The sequence below is a fragment of the Podarcis pityusensis genome (assembly GCF_964106645.2).
Source record: "Podarcis pityusensis genome assembly, chromosome: 12".
Lineage (NCBI taxonomy): Eukaryota > Metazoa > Chordata > Lepidosauria > Squamata > Lacertidae > Podarcis > Podarcis pityusensis.
The window spans coordinates 59,326,789-59,347,742 of record NC_138037.1 but is presented as its reverse complement, the minus strand read 5'-3'; positions in this window follow the sequence as shown (position 1 = coordinate 59,347,742).

The window sequence follows — 20,954 nt, the reverse complement described above, 5'->3', positions numbered from 1 at the left end:
CTAAAGAGCGGTTTGCTTCGGGGTGAGAAGCAGTGGGACGAGAGGACGTGTGGGTGAAGGCTTAGATGGAGACCACTGTTTTCTCTATCCCAAATATTCTCATTGGCAGCAATTCCCCCAAGTTCTCAAGCAGGAGTCTTTTCTCGTGCTGCTCCCTTGGCCCTTCTAGCTAGGAATTTTTGAACAAATGAAGCTGACCTGCAGCAGGTCAGGTCATTCACTTCAATGTTTGGCAGCAGCCTCAGATTCCCCCCAGCTCTGCTACCTACATTTACCTGGATATGTCAAGGGTTGCACCTGGTAGCCTCTGCATGCAATGCATGGACTCTACCACTAAGCTATGGGCTCCCCCCCCCCCATGGAAAGATGAGTTTGCCCTCAAAGGCATTTGCAGGTCCTGCAAGAAGGACCTTGAGGGAGAAGGTCCAGGCCTTAGTTCCATCCGGCTGCAAGCAGGCGGAACTGCCTTGAAGAAAACAGGGAGGGGGAGAAATAGCTCCATTCTAGTTACCCAAATGCTTCTGTCAGTGGTAATAGTTGTTACTAGTTGTTGTATCCGCGACACAAAATATATGAAGAAATGGTTTTCGGTTGTTATAGATTGCTGAACATAGTTTTGAGTCAATGCCTTATTTCTTTGATTCATATGGTTCCAAAATGAACTGCGGTACCAAAAATAAAGTGCTGGGCTGAACTGTGGGATTTAAAAATAATACCAGATTTTCATTTTGCCTTTTCTTTGCTTTGCTTTGCTTTTCTTTGCTTTGCTTTGCTTTGCTTTGCTTTGCTTTGCTTTGCTTTGCTTTGCTTTGCTTTGCTTTGCTTTCTGGGAGTTTTCTAAATAAACTTCAGGACTGCAATCTCAGTCATGCTTCTGAACATGTATGTCTCAGTAAGATATACTTTCAAGTAGGCATGCTATAGTCCCAAGCACTTCCAGTTAAACCAGAAACAACACTTTCAATTATTGCTCTTGAGGTTCCTCCTAATGTCATTTACGCCTGTGCAATGATAATATGATAGCAGGATGTCCTGATGAACAAATTTTGATATTCAAAAGTTGTAATTCATTTTCTTACAAGGAGGGTTTGGACACCCAGAAGTATGATATACATATGCAAATATGCCTTTAATTGTGGTGATGGTTATTATTTCCTTAAATTTTAAGTTTTATTACACAACTTGCTTATTTTGTTTGCTTATTTTGTTTGAAAAATGCAAAAAGAAACAGCAAAGCAAGCCCAATTTATTAAAATGGTAGTATCTGAATATCTGAATCTAGTATGGAATATCAAATGTATTAGGATGTCAGTAATATAATGTGACCAGAACAGAATGCAAGTGGAAAGCCTGTTTAATACCCAAAGGCATAACAGCCAGAGATTGTGAATTTGCAAAACTTACTATAATGGGAGTCTAAAAATTTAGCTAAATCTGTTCCCTTGCAGAATGGTTATATAACATATGATTTTCTTTTTCTTGTATAAATGTGAATATACATAAACGCACATGCTAGGGCCATCAGAACATACCAACCTATAGTGACAGAGCAACGATTAAAAGCTTTCCCAAGCTCACACAGGGATATTCTAACATTGCCACTTCTCTGCTCTCTCAGTCTGAACCATTCTGACAACATTTAATTTTTCCATCTTTGTCTTCTTTTTTGTGGATTCCCCACCCCACCCTGCCTCTATCTTTTCTGTCTACCCACCCTCAGAACCGGAGGGTCCTCCATAACCACCCGCTCCCTGTCCCCCCAAAACAGTACTTCTGTTTTTTCAGGATTCAAGCAGCTTGCAGCATTTAAAAACATCAGTTATAAAATACAGAATAATTAAAATCAATGTAGTTAAAACTAATAATTAGTTCTTCCCCAGCAAATGTGCTTATAACTCTGTTTTACTCCAGTAGTCAGGTTGGTGCTATGATCTAAGTGAGTTTTTAAAATCAGGAATTGCACATGCTCAGAGTATTTCTTCAACAGGATTGATCTTTTTTATATTTTTGCTCCAGCATATCTGAAATGCAGGAGCCACTGTGAAGTATGGAATGGAGGTGCATAGAAAAGAAAGGTCAGTTGTGTGTTTCACAACCACAGGATCCAACTCCTAGGGGCCAATGGGTCTAAAGTTGTCCCCACCCCCCAACATCAATAAGGCTGTCTAATCCCAGGTCTAAACCTACCTGGCTGAGCCACTGAGAGGAATCCCAGCCTGTCTGTCCAGGTGGAAATCAAGGGCATCTTCTCATACCCCCCTCCCCCAATTAGTTTTTACAAAACTCTTAAGATAGTAGTAAGAAATGAGGAACTCAAAGGGCATGTGAATTGCAGGTGGTTGCATCTGTGCTATTAGAAATCCATAAAAAATGTAAAGGTAAAGGTACCCCTGCCCGTACGGGCCAGTTTTGCCAGACTCTAGGGTTGCGTGCTCATGTCGCTTAAGAGGCCGGGAGCCAGCGCTGTCCGAAGACACTTCCGGGTCACGTGGCCAGCGTGACAAGCTGCATCTGGCGAGCCAGCGCAGCACACGGAACGCCGTTTACCTTCCCGCTGGTAAGCGGTCCCTATTTATCTACTTGCACCTGGGGGTGCTTTCGAACTGCTAGGTTGGCAGTTCGCTAAGCTGGGACCAAATGACGAGAGTGCACCCCGCCGCGGGGATTCGAACCGCCAACCATGCGATCGGCAAGTCCTAGGCGCTGAGGTTTTACCCACAGCGCCACCGCGTCCCAGTTATTAGAAATCCATACGTGCATTTAAATAACACATAAACATACAGAGAGTTGACTGTGTGCATTCAAGGTATCAAGAAATTAAAATTCCATAATTATAAACTTGAAAGAATTGAGCTCCAGATCTTCAGCTCATTAGAAGGCACTATAAAAAGCCTTCAGGCTGACACAAAATATTCTTTCTATAGACCCACAAACTAGAGCTTAGGAGAACAATAAAACTTGAACTGGAGGATTTCCTAAACAGCTATAAGCTGCTCACTGTCAATATTTTCACACACAAAGCTTAAAGGGGCACTTGTTTCAATGGAGTTTGTAATGTGCATATAAAACCTACACCAGACAAAATGGTCATTTATCAACAGGCTTCTCAACATGTTGTGTGGAACAGAATGAGGCATTAGCAACTGGTGTTACAGCTCTGAGGCAATTTAAACCTCATGTGTGAAAACATAAAGCAGGTTCAAAAAATAATCCTGATTGTGTTACTCTGCTACTTGGTGACCATTTCATTTCTTCTTGTTCATTGCCTGCAATGGACGGTTACACTCCAATCAAATATTATAGTTCATGATGTAGCAGAGATAGGAATTATAGTTTCCCGCAGTTACACCCAGGATCCTCTTGTTCAAGAGTGGAAGGGGTCGATCCTGTGCAAACCCAGGCTCCAAATATCCATCGGCTAAGTACCTCTGGGTGCAGCTCTGCTTCTGTGATATTCTGTAGCAACCCATCCTTGCTCAGAAATCCTTGTGCCCGCAGAGCAGTGTGTTTGGTCACTGCTGACATGGCTCCAGGGGCACTTGGAATGTCCAGATCATGTGCACAGGACGTAGCCAGCTTCTGCACAAGCACCTTTAGATTTCTGAGAGAAATAATGGCATCATTTTGAAGACTTACTTTGATTTGTAGAACATATTTGCCAGATTGACATTCCTAGGGCAGCTGGAAGGATGTGTCTGCATGAAAGCAGTGAGCATCCGGTTAAGTTGAGAGGCAGTTTATGTTACAGAACCAGCCAGCAAACCTGTCTTGGCGGTGTCACTTCAGCTTGCAGGTAAGGATCTGCCAGGTGTGGATGCTCTTGCACGGGGGGGGGGGCATCCTTACCTGCACATCAAAGGTAGCATGTCAAGGAGAGGACAATCCTCCTGCTTCCTAGAGGCTTATTTTTGTATGTTAAGTGATGTTTGTTCATTTTAGATGTGGGAGATTTCAAACATGCAGGTTGCCCCCTCCCTCCACTGCCCGAGTGGCTCGATTCAGGCAAAGTTTTACCACTTGGGGCTTCTCCCCACTTCTGCCTGCCCCCTGCCTAGAAAGCACAGCTTTCTGTTTGACCCGCCACTTTCCCTGAGAAAATCCTCTGTTTACCGCTGAACTGAACAAACATCAATCTGCAGAAACACTGAGTGATGTTTGTTCTGATTCTGCAGAAGGAGCGGGTTTCTCCCAAGGGGGGAGCAGTGGGACAAGTGGAAGCATGGATGAGCCGTTGAATCTGCTGAGGATATAAACCAAGATGGTCTTGTTAAATTTGGTCTTACTGAGAAGTCGGAGGGACAACTGGCTCATTCGCACATAAAGCAAACCATGGCTATACCTGAGTGACTTCTGGTACCCTCAGTGAAAGCTTTGTCCCATGTGCACCTTCCGCAGTCCTGCTCCTGCTGCAATATGCAGAGCCAAGCCACGGCTTAGGGCTGTGGACACATCAAAGCATATTCAAAACACATTCTTTCCCTCAAAGAATTCTGGGCACTGTAGTTTACCCCTCAGAGAGTTGCAGTTTCCAGCAACTCTTAACAAACAGGAGTGCTCAGGATTCTTTGAGGGAAGGAATCTCTCTGAGTGTGCTTTATAGGTACAGTGTGCAGCAGTGTGCAGCCGCAGTGTTATGCCTGAATCCAGGCTCATGGTTTTCTACTCTCCAAACATACCACAACCTGCAACAAAGTTTTGTTCCTGGCTTGCCAAGGGAGACAAACCACAGGCCCCGGTTTGGATGAAATAGTTTGCTAAACCAGGCAGCGTGACCGCAGCAGGTTTGGAGGAGGAATGCAGTGGCCATGGGTTTTACTGCAAGTCCCTCTATGCTCATGCATTCACATTTAGCCATGGCTCGGTTTCATGTTATGTGTGAATTGGACCATTAAGAACTTGTTTCATGCAATCATGCTAATTCAGCATTACTGATCTTGATAAATCAGGTTTAGATCCTGTGGTCTAATTCCCTCTGAATTCAATGGATGACAATTATTATTTATTTTGATGTGCTGAGAATCTGGTCCATTATGTTACAAATATCCTAATAGATTTAAAAACAAAGCAAAACAAAAAGCAAAACCCTCACTGCTTCAGGCCTATACTAATTGCGACACAGTGACTTGTATATATTTTTTTCAGCAATGAAAAGCATCTTCCAAGAGTTAAGCAGAGGTTTGGAGTAAGGCAAACGCTGCTGAAATCTTTCCTCAATGTCACTTTTTCCACTTAAATGTGCACCCCCCAACAGCTTTTTTTAATCAATGAGTGGAAAATACAGTATATACAACTGCATGTCATGTCTAATGTGGACGTAGAGAAAGGGACTGCCACAACAAATGTATATTATATTCTTTTCAGTATTACAATAACTTAACACTGGGTAACTTGGAATGAGAAGTTTGCATAAATAATACGGGTCTCTTTTTATGTATATAAAATATTGTAGAGTATCTTCCAGTCTTTTTCAGGAATGTTGAGTTGAGAAGAGCAATGGAATACTTGCCCTATTTTTATGTTGGGGGGAGGGGAGAAGTGAGTGGATTGAAATATTAAATTTGTGAATGTACATTTCTTACTGCAACTTTTATACTGAGTGTTTGCACAATTATCATTTCTGGAATTTAATTAATAAAGGAAACAAATTGCTTGAATAAATATGGCTGAAGTTTATTTTATCAACATTGTGCTTGCTAACCCTGTTGAGCCTGCAGCCCAAAATAGCACTCTGTTGTTGCAGAACTTGAATAGAGTAAATCTTGTCTGTTATTAAGTAAATCTTAACTGTTGCTCGGTGTGCACAAAATCCAACCACCTCCCATTCTTGGTAGTTTTTTACTTTAGTGAAAGAGGGAAAATTGCACGCAGTACTCTAGAAATATTCTGCAATTTCACTGGGGTCTCACTACAGTCCAAATGGCCCAAAGTCACACTGGAGAAACACTGTTGTTTATTTTATTTTTTTAAAATAATTTTTATTAACTGGCCAATCACATCAAATTAAATCACATCACATAAATTCCAAATTACAAAGCCAAATTTTTAAATTTTGTTGTTTAGCCCTTTCAGCAAGGTCTGGTTGACACAGGCATACTAATCTTTTGATAATGGCAACAGAACATCTGCATCTCTTACCTCACCACAAACCAAATGGTTTTCAATTGTGTCATTACTACCTTTGTGCCAGGGCGAAGGTCTTCGGAGCATCAGAGGGCTTTCTCACCAGCAGAAATGGCACAAATGGCTTCAGTCTTCCACAGGGAATTCCTGGACTCATTCTCTATAGCAAAACTTGATTTGCCAAGTAGTGTTTGCTTTTGGGGAAGGCCTGGGGGGAAACGGAAAAGTTGGAAAACCCAGGTTTTTCCAGTTTTTCCCCAATGCCATTTTTTTCTGGAAAAAATGAAGAGAAAAAAACACAGTTTAATATAGTTTGAATATTCCACACACTTTTTTCCATTTTTTCAAGGAAAAAAAACGGCTTTGGGGAAAAACAGAAAAAACCTGGTTTTCCCCCAGGCCTTTCCATCAGGTGTCCTCTGAATCATCACAGCATACCCAGTCTAATGAGGTGATTTCTGTCTTAAGGCCTGATGAATGAGTACCAAAATGAAAACAAAATCTGCTGAGTGGATGTCCTCAATGGAAAGTCCAGGTAATGCTAACCTTAACTGAATTAGATGCCACAGTCGATTCTCCTTCACATCTCTACCTTTCACATTTTCAAAGTTGCAATTGGGGGGGGGGGGGATTTAGATTGCATGCTGCTGTTGCTCAGCTACTTTGAAACAGCTTATTTCTGCCTCACTGCCCCCATGAATGGCATCAATGGTACAATATCACACTCTTTCGTCTGCTCTTGTATGAGGTCCTTCTGGCAGGAGCCCGATTTGCAAGAGGTTCATATCCCCAGGTGATTTATTCAGAATGGGGAGGCCTCACCAACAGTGGTGTGGAAGCACAACAAAATAGCACAACGGAAGGTCAAACACATTGGTATGATTATGAAAGTGTTCTGACTGAATAATAGAGAACATTATGTACACTTGACTATCTGTGGGCCAAATCCAAAGCATAGCACGCCAGTTCCATCCAGATAACAGCAGCCATTTCTGAAGCCTGTGGGTCAACGTTTCGCCTTGCTGCCCTTGGTGGGAACACAATGTTCAGATGCAAAATAATATGAGAATCTTACAGCACTTTCCCTTTTCTGGTTTGATGCTGCTCTTGCCATCCCTGAGAAAAGAGCTGCAGGTCACCAATGTCAATCCATTTACTTCTCCTCCATCTCTCAGTGGATTTTAATACCGTTGGCATGGTGCCCTCCTGGAATGACTCAGCTACCATCATTCTTGGACAGGGATAGTCAGACCACTGTAGTCCATGCATTGTTAACCTTGAGGATGGACTACTGCAATGCACTCTGTGCGGGGCTGCCCTTGGACCTGCTTCAGAAACTCCAGCTGATGCAGAATGTGGTGTCCAGTTTGCTGATGGGTGCATCTGGTGGACTATATGGGACACTGTTTGTTAAAGCATTTGCCCTGGCAGCCCATCTACCATGGAGCCAGAGGCAAGGTCCTTGTATTAATTTACAAAGCCCTGAACAACTTGGATCCAAAGTTGGACCCCCTGAACACTTATATCCCAGCTCAGTCACATAGACCAACTGCAGAAACATTAATGGTCATTCCCCAAGTTGGTGAGGTTCATTTGACAACAGGAAACCAAGCCTTTAAATGTCATTGGCCCAGTATGGTGGAACACCTGGCCAATAGAGATTCAGCTATTCCAACTTTTAAACACTTTTAAACTGTTCAACATTTACTGAAAACTTTTCTATTCATGGAATCATAGAACTGCAGAGTTGGAAGGGGCCCCAAAGATCATCCATTCCAACCCCCTGCAATGCAGGAATCTCAGCTAAAGCCTCCATGACAGACAGCCACCCAACCTCTGCTTGAAAGCCTCCAAGGAAGCAGAGTCCACAACTTCCCGAAGGAGTCCACTCCAAGAGACTTATGTGAGCAATGAAGAATATATCTTTCTACAATACTTAGCTGATTTCTGATTTCAACTTTTTAATATGTTTTTTATTGTATGGTTATTGTAAACCACTCTGATATTTGGTGAATAGTAGTTTATATTTAATAAATAAATTACATGGGGGGGCACAGGTCAGCAAACAGTCCCTGCAGGCATCATGACATGGTATGATGGAGGAAGCTTAACTATGATGGTGCATAATGCCTTGCTTCACAAATGATAGGGGGAAGGTCAAGCAGGTTAAAGCCCAGAATGAGCTCAGGCTTGCAAGAGAGATTAATAATAATAATAATAATAATAATAATAATAAAGGTTTCTTGAACTATGTTCAAAGCAAGAGGAAGAACAAGCCAGTGTTTGGTCCTCTGCATGGAAAAGACAGAGCTGCTATTGGGGAACAAAAGGAAGGCAGAACTCAACACCTACTTTGCCTCTGTCTTCACCCAAAAGGAAAGCAATGCTGATAACAGAATAAATGATGATAACAGAATAAATGATGGAAAGAGGGAGCTCCAGTCCAAGCTAGGAAAATAGGTGGTAAGGGAAGACCTCACTACTTTTAATGAATTCAAATCTCCAGGGCCAGATGAGCTGCATCCAAGGCTACTAAAGGAACTTGCGGATGTAATCTCAGAACCTCTGTGTATAATCTTTGTGAATTCTTGGAGAACAGGTGAGGTCTCTGCGGACTGGAGGAGCACAAATGTTTTCCCCATCTTCAAAAAGAGGAAAAAAGAAGACATGAGCTTGACACTGATACCAGGAAAGGTCCTTGAACAGATAACTCAACAGTTGGTTTGTGTGCACTTACAAAAGGATGCTGTGACTGCTAAGACCCAGCATGGGTTTCTCAAAAACAAGAGAGAAAAAGTTAACAAAGGGTCATGAGTTGAGGAAGGGGATGCAAAAGAATTTGTGACTGCCAAGGAAATGCCTGTGATAAAACCAGCCCCCTACATTTTCATTCAATAAAACTTCGTCCAGCCCCTGTTTGCACTCTTGTGCCTTTCTCCACCTTGGGTCCCCAGATGTTTTTGGCCTACAACTCCCATCATCCCTGACCACTGGTCCTGTGATCTAGAAGAGTAGAAGAGTTTGGATTTGATATCCCGCTTTATCACTACCCGAAGGTGTCTCAAAGCGGCTAACATTCTCCTTTCCCTTCCTCCCCACAACAAACCCTCTGTGAGGTGAGTGAGGCTGAGAGACTTCAAAGAAGTGTGACTAGCCCAAGGTCACCCAGCAGCTGCAGGTGGAGGAGCCGAGACGCAAACCCGGTTCACCAGATTACAAGACTACCGCTCTTAACCACTACACCAGGTGGCGTAGCGTGGGTTGTCAGCACCCGGGGCAAGGCAAGTAATTTGCGCCTTCTAACCCATGGATTTGCGCCCCCTAACCTGTGGATTTGCGCCCCCTAACCCCCAGATGTTGCGCCCGGTGCGGCCGGCCCCCCCTGCACCCCCCACGCTATGCCACTGCTACACCACACTGGCTCTCTCTAGGGATCATGGTAATTGTAGGCCAAAAACATCTGGCCTACACTAAGAGAACCACTAAGGAAATGCCTTAGATGAAAAAAGAGTGCATTGGTACACTGCATTTGTGGGCATTTCTCATTTCATTCACTAATTTTATAGTTTGAATGGAGCTGATGGAAAGTCAGCCCTGGTAAAGCGAGCACCAGGTGTGCCTTGCTAGCAAATACCTTTGTGCCTGAATGTTTATTCTCTTCCTTCTCCATCACTTCTCTTTTTAGCCTTGTAGCTACTGTGCATGCCAAACGTTGGCAGTAGCATCCAGCACACCAACATCCCCAGGAGGGATTGGAGCCCTCAAAAATAACATACGCTGCACATTTGAGGAAGGTTTCCTTTTTGAATATTAACTGAAATGGATGTAGAACTCTGCCGTGCAGAATGCATAGGAGGTCAGCAAATGCATAAACACTGTGAAGACAGAACACAGTGTGGCATTGGGCTGCAGCAGTAATGGATGAGCAATGTACTAGCTGGCTGACTTTTATGCAAAGGAGTTATTGACGTCATTGCACAAGCAGGGAACCTATTGCTATTGCAAAGTTTATTGACCTCCACAGCTGCTAAAACACACCTAGTTTATTATTGTTCATGAAATGGACATTTGGGGAACATTTATAATTGGTATCCAGAGATATATATGCAGTTTTTCCTTGATTAGTAAACACTCCAAGGGAACATTGTGCAATAAAAATCCTGCTTCACACATGAGAACATCTCACTGGTTCCCAATACTTTGTAACCATTTTCCTGCTTTAACAATGATCTATAAAGTGAGGGTAGAAAAATAATTCAATAATTATTTATACTTTTATTTGTTTTTGATTACTACAATTTCTTCTAGGAAACCAAAACAGTATACATGAGTTTCCTAAAAGATCTACTCAGGTCCTGAAAAAAACACAGACCTGGTTAGTTTCAGCAATGCTGCTGTATCATATGCCTTCAAACCAGGACCTTGGACATGACTCATAGAATCATAGAATTTTAGACTTGGAAGGGACATTGAGGGTCATCTAGTCCAACCCCATGCTAGAGGCCCCAACTTCAAGGGAGAATGGGGGCATGGCGTTGCATGGTGTGTGATGTCAGGACGTCAGTAGGAGTTGGGAGCAGAGCCAAACATGGCAGCAATGCGGTGGCAGTGAGACCTCCATGGCCACAGCTCCTCTTCCTCTTGCCACTGATATTAGCTGGGGGCCGCTTCCCCACTTCTTCCCCTCCACAGCAGGAGGAGGAAAGGAAAGAGCTGGCCACTGAAGCCATGCCAGGCTCAACTCCATGCTTGGCCTCCTCCACCTGCTTTGAGCATTGGAGGTGCAACCCCCTCCCCAAAAATATTGGGGAGCGGAGCACAAGGCTCAGCCGCTAGGAGATGTTGCGTCTGCCCCCTGCAATGCAGGATGCCCCCTGCAATGCATCTCAAGTAAAGCGCCCATGACTGATAACCATCCAACCTCTGCTTAAAAACCTCTGAAGAAGGAGAGTCCACAACCTCCCAAGGGAGACCATTCCACTGCCAAACAGCTCTTACTCTCAGAAAGTTCTTCCTGATGTTTAATTGAAGTCTCCTTTCTTGTAACTTGAAGCCATTGGTTCGAGTCCTACCTTCCACAGCAGAAGAAAACAAGTATATTCCCTCTTCCATGTGACAGCCTTTGAGATATTTGGCTATGCTATCTCCCCTTTTCCAGGTTAAACATACGCAGCTCCTTCAACCATTCCTCATAAGGCTTGTATCTCACAGTACGCTGAAGACTTTGTACATTTAGCAAAGACTGACAAATATAGGCCACCATACAGCACACAGCTTCATCCACATAGCTCCCAGCATCACAAGTCCAAAGCAGCAGCCTATTCTGCATTACCTTCAAACATGCTATTGTCCATGATCTGACCAGAACTACAGATGTTCAGCTCTGGATACTGCCTATAGTTGTCTGCATTAGTTACATCCAGCTAGGAACATCTGTGCTAAGCACCACTTCCACATTTCCCCTGTCTGGACAAAGAGAAGATCTCTGGTGTCCAGCAGCACACAGGATGGCAGCCGAAGTGCCCAGCCCATGAGACTGAGGGATGGGGGGCAGTATACAAATAGAATAAAATCAATCAATCAATCAATCAATCAATCAATCAATAGTCTGGTCAAGTAAACGTCCTGCCCATCATCCCCAGATTTTGCCTGACCCCCAAATTCAACAAAAACGATTACCTGAAATAAGATCACAAAAAGGCAGGACCTTTTTGCCCATTCTTCTGTGAGGACATATGTGGGTGTAGAGCAAGGGGAGGTAATGTTTTGGGAGTCTGGGGCCCCTTGTGTGGTAGCAGCAGGTGGGGTAGAGCCACAAGTGGGAAGAACATCATGGATTATCTATTTCACTCTTCCTTCCCTTCACTCTTATCCAGCCACACACACACAATCTCCTATATCCATATCTATACATACACACACACTAATCTATGCACAGCTGCAACCCTCACCCAGCCAGCCTCTCTTCCTTCCTTCCTTCCTTCCTCCCTTCCTTCCTTCCTTCCTTCCTTCCTTCCTTCCTTCCTTCCTTCCTTCCATTGTCATTGCCATTGCCATTCCTCAGGGTTGGGGGCCATAGCCAGGATTTTCATTAGGGGGAGCAGGCCTTTTGTTAGGGAGGACCAGAACCTCAGTTTGCTATGTATTTTATTGTTTTTTATTGATTAATAATAATAATAAAATTTATTTATACCCCACCCTCCCCAGCCAAGACCAGGCTCAGGGCGGCTAACAACCAATAATAAAAACAAGTTGATTAAAATACAATTTAAAAACAAGATTAAAATTAGGGGGGGCAGCAGCCCCTTCCTGCCCCCCCCCTTGGCTACACCCATGGTTGGGGCCTAAACCAAAAGGTGTGGAGGGCAGCATGTGGCACAGGAGTAAGGTTGCCCACTTGTGGTCTTTTTTGAATATTTTTTTATTAATTTTCTTTTCTCTCATTACAAATATACTTATAACATACAGCTTACATAAACTTCTCTCCCTCCCCCCTTTTGGACTTCCCTCGACTTCCATTTCTGATTTATTAACCTCATTATATATTCTGCTATTTTCTGCAAATATATTTTTCCTTTTATTACATTACCTGTTCCCTATCCATAAAATTGTGAATGTTTATTTTAATCCTACCATCAGATCAATATTCTTCCTTTGTTTCTGCAAATATAACATAAAAGGTTCCCACTCTTTTTCAAAATCCCTGTTGTCCTTTCCCCAAAGTCTGTGTGTCAGCTTTGCCATCTCCACATAATTCGTCAGTTTTTCTTGTCATTGTTCTTTTGTTAGAATTTCTCCCGTCTTCCAATTCTGTGCTAGTAATATTCTCGCCGCCGCCATGTACATAAATAATGTCTTTTTCTCTTTTGGCAGGTCTTGCCCTAAAATATCCAACAGGAAGGCTTTTGGTTGCCCACTTGTGGTCTTGAGGGTCTCTCTTGAGTGGTGGATTTGGTTTTTGTGAATTCAGATTCAAATCCCATCCAGCTCTCAAAAGAGATCCTGCATGGTTTTGGACCAGCCCTCACCACCCTTGCCCTCATCTACTTTGCCCAGCTGTTTTGAGACCACAGCAATGCTCTGCGCTCCATGCTGCAGTAGACACAGCTCATGATTGGAGCAAGGAGGCACAGAACTCAAGGCTCTGGTGCCTGTTTCCAAAAGCATTTATTCTCTTCATTTATTCAAGAGCTCTCAGTCATGCAACACATTCACACATGCTCTGCCAGTGCTAAAGTCACTTGGGACGAATTGGCGGCAAGTCTAGTGGCCCAGAGAGATGGTGGAGTGGAAGGAGGTCAAAGCTCCATCCTGCTCCTTGGGGTGTTGCACAGGCTTGCCAAAAGATGGCTGTGACACCACAGTTCTTACAGTCTCTCCTCAGTGTTTTGTCCATTGCAGACGCTCATTTCAATTTCAAGGACTACAGAGCAAGGACATTTGGGTGGGATTGCAAGCCCTTTTGCATCAACACCACCCTTGTCGTGCCTCCAGGCCTTGGAAGTGCAAGCCTTCCAGATTCCCCTAGACGCCTCCAGGCAAAGAGGCGCAGCCACATTCTTCTTCCTCCAAGGAAGGTTTTTTTCACCATCTCATAAGTCCTTATTTAAGATAGCTATCAACGATGGTTTCTCTCTGGTAATCCTTGCAAAGAGCTTCCACTCATTCCAATATTACCATTCATTCATTGTCATTCATACAATTTTTGAACTGATACTATTAGAAATACAGTGGTACCTCGTGTTACGTACCAACCCCCTTACGAATGCTTCGGGTTATGCACTCCACTAACCCGGAAGTAGATGCCCCTTGTTGCGAACTCTGCCCCCGGATGCGAGCAGAAGTCGCGCGTTGGCAGCGTGGCAGCAGCGGAAGGCGCCGTTAGTAAAAGCACGCCTCATGTTACAGGCGGTTTTGGGTTACAAATGGACCTCCAGAATGGATTAAGTACATAACACGAAGTACCACTGTAGTGTTACATCCATAAATTCACAAAATCTTCAGACTCGCTTTACAAAATAATATCATACTTTGATTTGGTGTGTGGCAGGCAGGTTACAAATTCAAGGATTCAAATTGATGGAGCCGGCAATGCCCTTCCATTGGACCTGGAGGGGAAGAGACGGCTTTGGGGCCTTATGTGGCATGCCTGGTGACACAGCATGACATTGCAAATCTCCTATTGCTTCCTGCCATTGCTCCCTGCTCTGGGCTATATAAAGAATAAGCAAGTCAGCTATGCAAGTGGTTCATATGATGGAGCTGCCTGGTTTGTTTCCTCAAGCCACAGTGACTCTGGAATGACAAACCAACTACTAATACTCCAAATGAGGTAAGGGTTGGTCTACCTCTTCTGTGTTTACAAAGGACCAGGGGTTTCAGGCTGATTTTTTGGGTGGCTGGGGGGAGTCTGGCCACAAATATCTTAAAATAGTTTAAGTTCATTCAATGTTCTTGCCTCCATTAGGTGCATAGCAAATAAATAACATTCCCTGGATAGACTATTTCCAGGATGTTTACTTGTATGGCGTGTGTTTTTTAAATGACTGTAGAGGATTTCCATTTCCCAAGTTTAAGTTCAGCTCCTTGGGGGCACAGAATTGTAAATGCAAAGCCAGTGGGGGTGGGAGCTGTGGCCCTCCAGATATCAGGCTCCAGCCTGGCAGTGTTCAGGCAGGAGGGACTTTGGTCCAGCAGCATCTTCAACTGTGAAGAAAGCCAGCCCTGCTTGGGAAAGGGGTCTGTTCAGTTGGCAGCTCTGATCAGGAGCTGCCAAGCAAAGCCCGCCCTAGCAGAGCTTGTACTGGTGCTGAATGTAAATTCACTGCCAACTGGGTGTCCTTATCTCCCCAGCCCATCGCCAATTCTGATTCTCTTTCTTCTTTCCTCCTTTTTCCAAAAATGTCCTTATGCCCCAAGCCTTCTCACCTCCCCAATTTCCTTTCCTTTTCTCTTCCTTTCCCTCTCATTTCTTTCTGTTTTGTCTCCCTTTCCCCCTGCTTTTCCTTCTTTCCTTTCTCCAATCCCTTTCCTTCCTCTTTCACTTCTCCTTCCTTCTCTCCCCATTTCTTTACTCTTTCCTTCTCCCATTTCCTCTTTCTTTCTCTCTCTCCCCGTATTCTTTATTTTCCCCTTCCCTTCCTCTCTCTCTCTCTCTTTCTTTCTCTTTTCCTGTTTTTTTTCTTTTTTCTCTTCCTCATCTTTCCCCCTTTTTCCTTCCTTCATTCTTTTTCTCCTTTCCTGATCCTTCCTTCCTGCCTTCTCTTTCAAATTACAACAGCTGTTTTTTGTTAAATTACATTTTATAGGCAAGGCAAAATATATCACTGTCTATCTATAGTTAAAAGGGACGCAGGTGGCGCTGTGGGTAAAACCTCAGTGCCTAGGGCTTGCCGATTGCATGGTCGGCGGTTCGAATCCCCGCGGCGGGGTGCACTCCCGTCTTTTGGTCCCAGCTCCTGCCCACCTAGCAGTTCGAAAGCACCCTTAAGTGCAAGTAGATAAATAGGTACCGCTTTATAGCGGGAAGGTAAACGGCGTTTCCGTGTGCTGCGCTGGTGCTGGCTCGCCAGAGCAGCTTTGTCACGCTGGCCACGTGACCCGGAAGTGTCTCCGGACAGCGCTGGCCCCCGGCCTCTTAAGTGAGATGGGCGCACAACCCTAGAGTCGGACACGACTGGCCCGTATGGGCAGGGGTACCTTTACCTTTACCTTTATCTATAGTTAAACAGCCAATTAGGAAAGCTTAGCCATTTCCTTTTTTTTTGCAAGTAAATTTTTATTCAGAATTTGTAAAAGAAAAAAGAAAAAAGAACTAACAAATACAAAAATAAACATTTTAACATAAATTATTCATCCTATTTTCATGCTATACAAAAAGAAAGCATACAATCATACAAAAAATAATAATATAAACATTAGGCTCTCCTTAGCCTTTGACTTCCCTTCACCCTTTTGGTAAGTATCAAATAAATCCCGGGTTACGTAATTAGTTTATTAAAGTTTATAATTATTAGCTGATAAAGTTTTTCTAATACCGCCAGTTCCTCCTATATATCCGTTCCAATATATTTCCAAAATTTACTCCAATTTTTTTGAAATTTCTGGTCGTCTTGGTCTCGTATTCTGCCTGTTAATCTATCTAGCTCGGCATAGTTGATCATTTTGACCTGCCAGTCACTTATGTTAGGTATAGTTTCTGTTTTCCAGTTTTGTGCCAGCATAATTCTTGCGGCTGTGGTGGCATAGAGAAATATTTTTTTATCTTCATTTTTTATTTCCTTACCCATAATTCCCAGCAAAAAGGCCTCAGGTCTTTTGGGAAAAGTATATTTAAAGACTTTTTTAAGTTCATTATAAATTGCTTCCCAAAAAACCTTCACCTTGTTGCATTGCCACCACATATGGTAGAGGTCTCCCTCCACTTCACCACATTTCCAGCATGTCTTATTTTCTGATCTATAGATTTTAGCCAATTTTGCCGGCGTAAGATACCATCTATAGAGCATTTTCCAAACATTTTCTCTCAAACTCGTACAGGCCGTAAATTTAATATCTCTATTCCACAATTTCAACCACTTTTCAAACTCGATGTTATAGCCGAAGTCAGTTGCCCATTTAATCATTGCCTCTTTGACTTCCTCGTCTTTTGTATGCCATTCCAGTAATATGTCATATAATTTAGACAATGTTTTGTTTTTGCCTTCTATTATTTCTATATTGAATTTTGATTTCTTGTCCTCAAAGCCCATTTTTCTTTTATCTTGCTTTAACATATCATTCACCTGATGGTATTGTAGCCAACCGGTGAATTGATCCTTTATTTCCTCATACGGTTTAAGTTTAAGCCCTTGTTCTGATTTTCTTACCAAATCTTCGTAAGTGGCTGTCTTCCCTTCCATGTTGTTTTTTTTTATTGTTAAGACCTCTACTGGTGAGATCCACCATGGTGTTTTTCTTTCGAGAAGGTTCTTATTTCTTTCCCAGACCTGATATATTGGTCCCCTGAAAATATGATTTAAGAAAGCCCTGTGGACTTTCACCTTCTCGTACCAGAGATATGCGTGCCACCCATACCAATTATTGAAACCTTCTAAATCCAATAGGTCTCTGTTCTCCAATTTTATCCAATCTTTTAGCCAAAGTAGGCACGCTGCTTCATAATATAGGCTCAAATCTGGGAGAGCAAAACCTCCTCTTTCCTTTTTATCAGTTAGTATTTTCATTTTAATCCTTGGTCTTTTCCCCTGCCAGATGAATTTCATCAGGGTTCTCTGCCATTCTTTACATTGTTTTAAACCTTTAATAACTGGAAGAGTTTGAAATAAAAACAACATCCTTGGCAAAACATTCATTTTAACCACTGCTATCCTCCCTAAAAAGGAAAATTTCATCCTCCCCCATATTTCCAGATCTTTCTTTATTTTTTTCCATGTAACTTCATAATTATCTTTATATAGGTTTATGTTTTTTGCCGTGATCCACACTCCCAAATATTTCACTTTTTTCACCACCATGATTTCCACTTTTTGTTCTAGATCTTTCGTTTCTTCCTTAGTTAGATTTTTAACCAGCATTTTAGTTTTATTCTTATTTACCTTAAAACCTGCCACCTCTCCAAATTCCTCAATTTTTTGTAATGCTTCTTTTACACTATCTTGTGGATCTTCCAAAGTCAGAACAATATCGTCGGCAAAGGCTTTAATTTTGAATTCCTTCTTTCCTACTCTAATTCCTTTCACTTCTGTTGCCTCCCTCAGTCTCTTATTAAGTACTTCCAAAATTATAATAAATAATAAGGGGGACAGGGGGCAACCTTGTCTGGTCCCTTTATAAATGTTAAAATATTCTGTTGTATTATTATTTATCACCAGCTTTGCTTTCTGTTCTTTGTATATTGCTTCTATGCCTCTTCTAAATTTTTCGCCAATTCCCATCCTTTCCAAAACCTTCTTTAGGAAGTTCCAGGAAACATTGTCAAATGCCTTTTCGGCGTCTATGAAAACCAGTGCGGCTTTTCTGTCTATTTTCATGTCCAAGTATTCAATAATGTCAATCAAATTCCTTACATTATCCCGTAATTGTCTCCCTGGGAGAAATCCTGTTTGATCACCATGAATTTTATTAATCAAGACCTTCTTTAATCTTTCCGCCATTATGTCTGCAAATAGCTTATAATCATTATTTAATAATGAGATTGGCCTATAGTTCTTTACTTCCATAGTGTCCACCTCTTTTTTAGGGATCAATGTAACATAGGCTTCCTTCCAGGTATTAGGTATCTTTCCTTCTCTCAATATATTGTTCATAACCTCTCCCAGCACTGGTGATATTTGGTTAATTAATATTTTATAATATTTGGCCGGAAGGCCGTCCGGTCCCGGCGCCTTCCCAGGAAAGCTTAGCCATTTCCTAATCAGTACAGAGGTTTTTAACCCTATGCACACTTTTGTGTGAGTAAAGGCCCAGGAACACAACTAGGACTTCAAAATCAAGGCTCAGAGACCATGAGGGCCGATCCACAAACTTCACTCCTTGGAAGTAGGGATGTCTGGAGCTTGCTCCCAAGTAACTGAGCAAAGGCTGTGCAGTCTTACACTGCAATCTTAATCATTTTTTATTCAGAAGTAAGTCCCACTGAGTCCACTTTCCTTGTGCTATAAGCCTCTCCAGACAGCATTGAGGAAGCATTGCAGATCAACCTAAAGCAGAATGAAAGCACTACTAATGCACCTGCCACAGAGACACCACCTGGAACAGCCCTTACTTGTGTGAATGCTTCTCTAACCACAGGAGGACCCCTCCTTCTATGGACTGCTTAAATGTACAAGGCAGTGAAGGCAGAACAAAACTTCTGGCTTTGGCAGGAAGCACCAAAACAGACCTTGTCCTTCAGAACAGAGCTCTGTGAGACCTGACTGCTGCAGATGTCCAGACAAGACAGGACAGAGAACAGCTGGCTCAAAATAAGGACAAAGGGGGAAAGGAAACTTTTTAATTTTGCTGAATTAGTAGTGCTTTTACCTCCACCCCACCCACAGCGAAATGTAAAAGCAGAAATTGCATGCCTTTTTGTATTAGTTGTCGAAGAACTAAAGAGAGCAGAGCAAAGATTGCCATGCCAGTTTCCACAGCCCCACCCACAGGTCCCCACAGTGGGAGAACATTTCCATTTTTTTTCTCTACAGGCAGCAAAAAACTGAGCAGGGTTTTTTTGGGGGGGTGTTGAGGGGTTTACCAGAAAAGCTGTGGTGACCAGGGGGGGCAACTTGAATAAAATACACACCCCGCAGGTAAGCTCCGCCCCACATAATGAATCAGATGACATGGCAAACACACACATTTTGAATAGCAATGCCCATCAGCTTGGGGATGGGGCTCAAATATTTTACTGGGAAGCTGAAGGGAGCTCGGTCCCTAGGAGTCAGCTTCTGTGGTGGTGGCTCTTTCTTTTCTTGATTTCTGCCTTTTCCGCAGCTTCTTCAAGTTGCACAAAACTGCTGTGGGCCTCTAGTATAAGAGCACATCATGACTCAGAGCCACTCAAAGCAAGGCGTTGCTGCAGGGGAGAGGGTGCTCCTCAGGTGAATATTTCACATCACTCCTGAAATACATTGGATTAGGCCATACCCTCCAACATTTCTCAGGTGAGGATAGGGACTTCCTGTTCTGTTAGGAAGCTTCAACTGCATTTGATCTCACTGCATGTATATTCATCATATAAGCATCTACTTGGGTCACCTTGAGCCAATTACAACCTCTCCGCTGAACCTACCTCTCACAAGTTTTGTAAAGAAAACATGTGCAAACGGAGGGATCATGTGCAACACCTTCCACAGATAAATGAAATGAAATGAAATCTTGGTGGTAAGCTGCCTTAAGTCCCTGTCAGGGAAAAGTGTGGGAATGCAGCAACAACAGCAGAGGAAACCGTGAGAATGATCAGGAACATACCAGAGAGTAAATCCTATCAAACTCAGTGATCAAAAATGCTAAGGATTGCAGTGAAAGGCTGACCATTCTGTCCCCAGTTACCTGGGAGTAATTCATTGAATACAATGGCACTTACTTCTGAGTAGACAGTGTAAGACTCCATTTACAATAAAGGAGTAAACACTCCATATATTTCCTAAGAAATGGCTGACTGCTGAAGCATTGCAATGAAAGAATTTAAAGTGGATTGGTGACCTTTTCCTTCAAAATTATAGGAAGGGTTTTGTATGCCAGCTTCACCATTTCCTTCATTTGTTTGGTGCAGGAATTTTATTTTCCGTATAAACAGGATTGTGTTTTTGCACCCAAACCACTTTTAATTGTTCTCCAAGACATGGAGGGGAGGAAAAAGGAAAACCAGGACATTGTGGGATTAAATCAGAAACTGGGATAGCTTCTGTAATTCCAGGACTGTCCCTGGAAAATTGGAACCCTTGGGGTGCATGTTAGGGTCAAGGCTCTCGAGTTTCTTTCTGGTCCTCCTTGTCCTGTAGGTCCTGACCAACCACCTGAAAATGGATGTCTAGAAACAGAAGGAAGTGAAGATTTTTCTAATCTGGAACCAAATGCAGCACCGGTGACATTTCTGAGTATCATGCTGCTGTTAGAGGCAGGTGCAGGACCAGTAAAAAAAATCATCACTCAGTAGTAATTGTGGGATACCCAGCCTCCTTTCACCAACATGCTTAACACTAATTAATACTTGAAGGGATTAAGACCATTGAATAAGCTGTTTTGCCAGGCTTAGTTAGGCTGCTCCTCCTCACCTTGGGAGGAAACTCTTTGTTCTCTCACTCTTCCACCATGTGAACCCAATCAGTAAGGAGGTCTAAGCTGATTGC